This window comes from Hyperolius riggenbachi, chromosome 1 (genome assembly GCF_040937935.1).
Source record: "Hyperolius riggenbachi isolate aHypRig1 chromosome 1, aHypRig1.pri, whole genome shotgun sequence".
In the NCBI taxonomy this organism is placed as follows: Eukaryota; Metazoa; Chordata; class Amphibia; order Anura; family Hyperoliidae; genus Hyperolius; species Hyperolius riggenbachi.
In genome coordinates, this window is record NC_090646.1 from 462,463,690 (window position 1) to 462,470,392 (window position 6,703).

Consider the following 6,703-nt stretch of genomic DNA (forward strand, 5'->3'; position numbering starts at 1 on the left):
TCTCCATGTCCCCCCTGCTCGCCGCTATACCCCCCGCATTGCTGGCGACACGCAGCGTGTCGCCAGCTCAATGTTTACCTTTCGCTGTCAGTCAGCGCTGCTCCCCTGCCTCCTCCGCATCGGCGCACCCGCCCGTGTCCCTTCCCTCCCGCTGATAGGAGGGAAGTGACGCGGCGGGTGGCGCCGATGCGGAGGAGGCGGGGGAGCGGCGCTGACTGACAGCGAAAGGTAAACATTGAGCTGGCGACACAGCCAGCAATGCGGGGGGTATAGCGGCGAGCAGGGGGGACATGGAGGCACACGATGGGGCAACAGAGGCTGGTCTTAGTGCGCACAACCAGCCTCTGTGCCCCAATAGTAAAAGTAATTCCCACCTCGGGTTCTCTTTAAACTCTGCTCACGCAATTGAAAACAAATGCACGACATGCCCACAGTCAAAACAACAACGTTGTTCAAACGACATTGTTCACATGTGATCAACTATACGTTATCAGCCCACCTGTCGTGTGAGTCGATCTGCTAGATAGTTTGGGCAAAACGCCTATTGTCAGTCAGTCTTGTAGTTTGCCACACATACACATGCCTGATTGTGGTGTGTTGAACGACAATCAGGAAGTTTAGTAGAGTGTGTGAACCTTAACTTTGCTGGATCACTTATATTTGTCATCAATCATCTCCTCAATCATATACCGGCCATACATTCACACATTGACTTTGGCCAGCAGATACAATCACTCTAATCGAATCTGCCACAAATAATAGCATTTGTGGGCAAAAAAAAAAAAAATATAAATAAGTAAATAAATTTACAAAATTATAATCTTACATAAAATTTCAAATTAATTGGATGCTACATGAGAGCAATGGTAGATCGATGGCCCATAGCGTTGCATTGTATCGATCGGCGCAGCACTGCACCTTGGATTGATTTTCCATAAATTTCATGGTAAAATCTATTGAAAATATGTATGCAGTGTATGGGATGTGGAGGGAGATTTCATCACTCTCTGATCAGATTCAGATCAGAGGGGGGATCGCTCTGTTTGCCACATTGGGTAGCGATCTTTATGTGTGTGGACACCTTAGGCTTAGTAAATCACTACATGGTCAACTTTTGAGCCTTTTCAAAACATCCGATTTGCTAATGATTGCCACTTGCAATTCATTTTGGCAGTAATTGACCATTCTTCTGTAAACAAACATTGGTACTACTATTAACTTTTTTTTTTTGCTAAAGCCTTATGTCAGAATTAATAAGACAAAAACAAAATGTGAGTTTCACATAAGCTGTCAGAGTTAAATAAATATTCAGCTAATTGAAGCCCATATAGCTCCCCAATGACAGTCTCAGAGCAGACCACCTTGGTTAACAGGGGTGCACAAGTACAGCCTGAACGCCCTTTATAATTCTAAAGCTTATGCACAAATTAAAGCTAATTTTGCAGGTGAAGAGCCCCCAGCCCGTTTATTTTTAATCCACCCTTCAGAAATGCAGTGTGATGGCACTGCCAAAAGAAAATAACCATATCTGAGGTAGTCAAGCTAGCCACAGCCCAATTAAACTTCCATCAAACATGAAAGTGAGCTAATAGAGCGACGTATATACAAGCAGCATTTGTGCTAACAGCATTCTTTATAAAGACTCCCAGTGTGATCGTTTTAACTTTGATATACAGCAACTATCTTGAAATTCCTCTGTAAGCAAGGTCAAAGTCACATTTAAAGTACACAGCCCTGTATGCTGTTTATAAAGATAAGTGTGAAGAACATGCATGTCCCGCAGAACTGAAGCAGTGCATAAAGTATGTCAATAAGGGGTTGCATCCATCACAAAAATACTGGTACGTGAAACCAAGCAAACTAAAAAGTCTAGATCACTATCAGTGCAATGGGAAGGGAAAGATGTATTTCATGCATTCTGGAACAATGAGCGATACCCCCAGCAGAACAATTAAAGAGCCAGTAGCTATAAAAATACAAGTCACAAGTGCTACTAGTAATAGCCTCCTATACGTACAAAAAGTTAAAATTGCTAACAATTTAATCAGATTTGATATAAAGTATATTTCAGCACGGTGGCATAGAGGTTAGCACTCTCCCCTTGCAGCGCTGGGTCCCTGGTTTGAATCCCAATCAGGGCACTATCTGCACAGAGTTTGTATGTGCTCACCGTGTCTGTGTGGGTTTCCTCCGGGCATTCCAGATTCCTCCCACATCCCCTAAACATACAGATATGTTAATTGGCTTCACCCTAAAATTGGCCGTAGATTTTGATACATATACTACACGATACCAACATAGACATATGACTATGGTAGGGACTAGATTGAACTCCCCACCGAGGGACAGTTAGTGAACAGACAATATACTCTGTACATCGCTGCAGAAGATATCGGTGCTATATAAATGCTGCTAAAGAATAATAATAATAATAAAAATAATATGAGGCCAAAGTGCAGCATATTACACAATGTACCCTTTTAAGATGCAGGTGGCTTACCCAACACCATCAATGCCCTCCAGTTAGACAGCACATCAGGTCTGTGGCAGAAAACAACTTGATCCACAATACAAAACTTAAATCTTAATGATCGTCAATCTTGATAAGCTCCTGAAAGCAAGTAAAGCTGGATACACACATCTGAAGGCAGCCAGATGGACAGGCACTAACTGCAGCCAGCTAGTGCTGGGGACTAAGTGATGAACATGCACGCTCAGCTCTGTTTATAGTCATGGGAGTGAAAACAGCGCCTGGGGTCAGCTTGTCTCTGGGAAAGCAACAGCAATTGGTCGAGGAAATCCAAACTAAACCATCACTACTTTATTTCCAAAATAAGCCAGTTAGGAGAGGACCATACAGGCATCACAGTGTTTGCTCCATTAAACTACAAACAGCTGATTTGAATTATATTTTGATGTCAGCAAAGTGGGCAATGGAAACTGGAGAGCTCTGCAGAGAGTGTCACCCCTCTCTCTTTTTCACCAATGGGGATGGGGGGGGGGGTAGTTCTCTGCTCTCACCCAAAAGAGTGCCCATGGGCATTATAATCAATGCCAGCTGTGTCTTAGGAGAAAATTTAAATTGAATATTTAACTCAGCCACCCGCCTCTACACTTCACTTACGGCCTGGTACACCATGCAATTTTCACCTCAGATCCAGTTCCCGATGCAGAAAACGATTGAATGAGGCAAAAAAAAATAAATAGTTGTAATAAAAATTACCAGTAGATACAGGCTACTGATGGCCATTGACTGATCCAAAACTGCTCAAAATCGAGCTGTTTCTTGACCAGAAGCAGATTGGACAAGCTGCAAAATACTAATCGAAATACTAGCTATCATACAGTGTGTATGTACTTTCGATACCCAATCAGAAAAATTATCAGAAATATGATCAGAATTTGAAACAATTGCACGTAATCAAGTACAGTAGTTTTCTTCTATATCTGATCAATGTCAGATCTGAATATCGATCTGATCACTCATGAAAAGATCTGAATAATGTAGACATAAGGTATACTGAACATATGGGCAGTGCAATCACTCATTTAGGATAAGAAGACAGAAGAAATTGGTTCCACTCATTGAGTAATGACTCATATTTATAACTGTTTTATACAAATACACCAACCTTGGCAGTTGTTGGTACAAGAATGGCAGATTGTCCTGATCCAGCAGATAAAGCTGAATGGGCACTATAAAGGTCACCGTTTATGGAAGCTCCTATCAGTTACACACAGTGTCAAATGTGAACATTAGTGTGTAAAAAGTCAAATACAGTACATGAATCCAACAGTATGTTTACAGTAAATGGCTATGAAAACTCATCAGCTAACAAGCAAAGAGTTAACATGTGAGAACCTCAACTGATTGTCATCGGCATTGAAATACAAAACCAGCTAAAGAAACAACAGCACAAAATGAACTCTGGTTTGTTTGTATACAGTAATGCTATAAGCCCAGCATAGGGGTCATATTTTCAGCTCTCACATGCCTCCTATTATGCCCTTGAATCTAGTCACACAAAAACCATCAGATATTATTTACTAGCATACGCCTTACCAAAGCAGGTCACTTTATACAGTTCAATCTTTCTTATCCAGTTGTAAAAAGAAACTTTAAAAAATATGATTCAAGCGCTGCCCAATTTATAGTAGGAATCAGGAACAGCAGTCCACAGTATGCCTTTCAGGGACAAGGTTCAGACCATTCTCGCCTCAGCACAGCTGGAATTTATGTAGAGAACTTAGAGGGATAAGCCCTTTGTGATGACAAAGTTCACATAACTCAACTTCCACTGTACACACAGAATGGGATTGTGACATTACATTGTCTGGACATCCAAAGCCTAGCAGTTAGGGGAAAGGGAAGGCTATGGGGATCTAAAACCACTGCTAAATATTCCTGCTAATATTTACATTTTCTCTATGGAGCATAAGACTTTAGTACAGATTGCAGACAAGACTCTGCAATAAATCCTGTGGGACAAAGGCCTAATGACCTACTACCCCTGGCAGACAGAATGTGGCCTATTGCAAGCATAAGCTGGGCTCATACATGCATATTGGAGCAAATGTGGAGCTCTGAACCTTAGCATCAGAGAACAGTTTACTTCACTGGAAACCCATTTACCTGAGATGGGCTACTTGGCACCAGTTTTACACAAAAAATAAAAAATCTTTTTCCAGTCCTGATGTGGTTAAATGTAACCATTATAAAAACAAAAATATATTGTTATTATAATAACTGACAAAGCCCCTTAAACCAAACATGTAACAGTAACCATATATACAAACTGTCAGGACATACAGCAATATGTATTCAATGATAAAACTGACAACTGTAGTGCTAGTAAGTTATGATTTAAAAAAAAAAAAGCTCAGTGTGATAGATCACATTAAGTCTCTGAATTACATTGTTTCATGTATGAAAAGATTTCCTAGTCATCTTCACCCCATTAGACACCTTTAATCGGTACAATTTGCATTTGAAAAGTTTGCAAGTAGAGGAAAAAAAGATATATGTACATTTTCATTAATTATACACAGATGGGTGACGATGATAAAGCAACTAGTTTACACCAGTATTCATAAAAAAAAAAGAGATAGCTGGGAGTAAAATCCACCATCTGCTTTAGCATGCCCTCAAAATATACTTTTAGAATATTGTGCACTCGGCAGAGCACACAACCCAGCCCTCCCAATATTTACCATAAATCTTCAGGGTTATCCCCCTCTGCTTCAGTGCCTTTGATCCAGAAAATAAAGTCTTTGCAGTACTCTAAAACTCAATCCAAGCCATAAGGTCTTCAAAAATACTCCTTCAAATCCCTTAATCTTCCAGCAAAAGCCAACAGTAAAGAACAAAAAAGCCTTAAGATGTAAATCAACATAAAAAGGGGTTAGGTTCTGTTTTACCTTCAAAAACCATTAATGGTATTAAGTGTCTTGCATTGTTTTAGCATTGACTTGAAAGTTGGTATCAATAATCCAAGCATAAAATAAACCATAAATTAAAAAATATATATATAAAAGATCTAAAGCTTCAATAAAATTATTTTCCGAACAGGTTGGAACAACTCTTAAATTAGCAGTACAAATGATCTTTATAAAATACAGGACCACTCCAGTTTCTGCAAGATCACAAATCGCAAGAAAGCCCCCGTGTCTTATTAATCTTTATATTTTTTTTCCCTTAGCAGAGAAAATTCAATTTATTTTCAAGCCTCCGGGGCAGCGTTTTCATATCACAATGACAGCAGAAAATCAGAAAAACAATAGAAAAAAATGAATTTAAATATTAACACGCAAGAAAGAAAAATGTCTTTGTTATCATTCTTCCAAACTCCACACAAATCAATTGGACAGCAGAAAGAGCAAACAGCGAGATAGATCAGCAATAGATCTCCAAAGATAGCAAGATTCCGGAGCCTTGCACAGATCCAGAGGGGTTTTGGATGCGGATAATAAATATTACTGAAGGAGAGAGAAGTGCAAAACGTGCGCTGACCCCCAGCGAGCGGGCTTCAGTGCTGCAGGAGAGGGATCTGCACCCTGCAACATCCACTTAATCCTCTGCTGTGTGTTCCATCCGCTCTGCTGTTCTCTCGGATGTCTGCTAAGCAGCTTAATTCCTCGCCACATTCAGGCTGGCCGGAGGTTTTGTGCTGATGCCGGTTTCCCAGCTCCCTCCCCAGACACAACGGGGTGACTAGCAGGGGAAAGGGATGCCCCGATCGTGCAGAGATTGATGGATGACTGGGGTGAATCTGCGCCCGTGCAGCGCCTCAGCCACAAGAGTCCTCTCCACTGCTCTGCACGTCGGGAACTGACAGGCAAGGGGAACGATGCTTCTGTCTGCACGCCCCCGCCACGCCTCTCCCACTGCAGAATCCAATCACAGAACGATAGGTCGCCAATGGGAGGCGGGCGGCTGCGGTTACCAGGGTGACACGCTCGGCGTCCCAGTGGAGCCCCTGGGAGGAAGGAGCAGCCACGCGTTTATTTCGCGGAAAAATTTAAATGTCCTGAGTGGACTTGAAACAACTGCAGTTTCTCGATGCTGGGAACGTGGTTCAGCAAATAAAGACTCCTCCATGGCACAAATTAAGCCTCGTACACGCTGGAAGCTATGGCATCATTTGAAACGAAGAAGATGTCAAGCAATTTGGTGTTAAAGAATAACTCTAGTAAAAATAACATA

General features: G+C 41.4%; 1 protein-coding gene across 4 annotated transcripts in view; it reads right to left on the minus strand.

Moving 5' to 3' along the window:
• FAM222A (family with sequence similarity 222 member A) overlaps positions 1-6,315 on the minus strand; it is a 115,071-nt gene extending 108,756 nt beyond the window's left edge. For 2 of the 4 annotated variants that reach the window (XM_068271474.1, XM_068271475.1), the window contains exon 1: positions 5,212-6,315. The gene's annotated coding sequence lies outside the window, so the exon portion shown is untranslated. Of the gene's footprint in view, positions 1-2,500; positions 2,634-5,211 lie in introns of those variants that run through there. The other 2 variants (XM_068271477.1, XM_068271476.1) reach the window with 1 other exon arrangement.
• Positions 6,316-6,703: the final 388 nt, after the last annotated feature.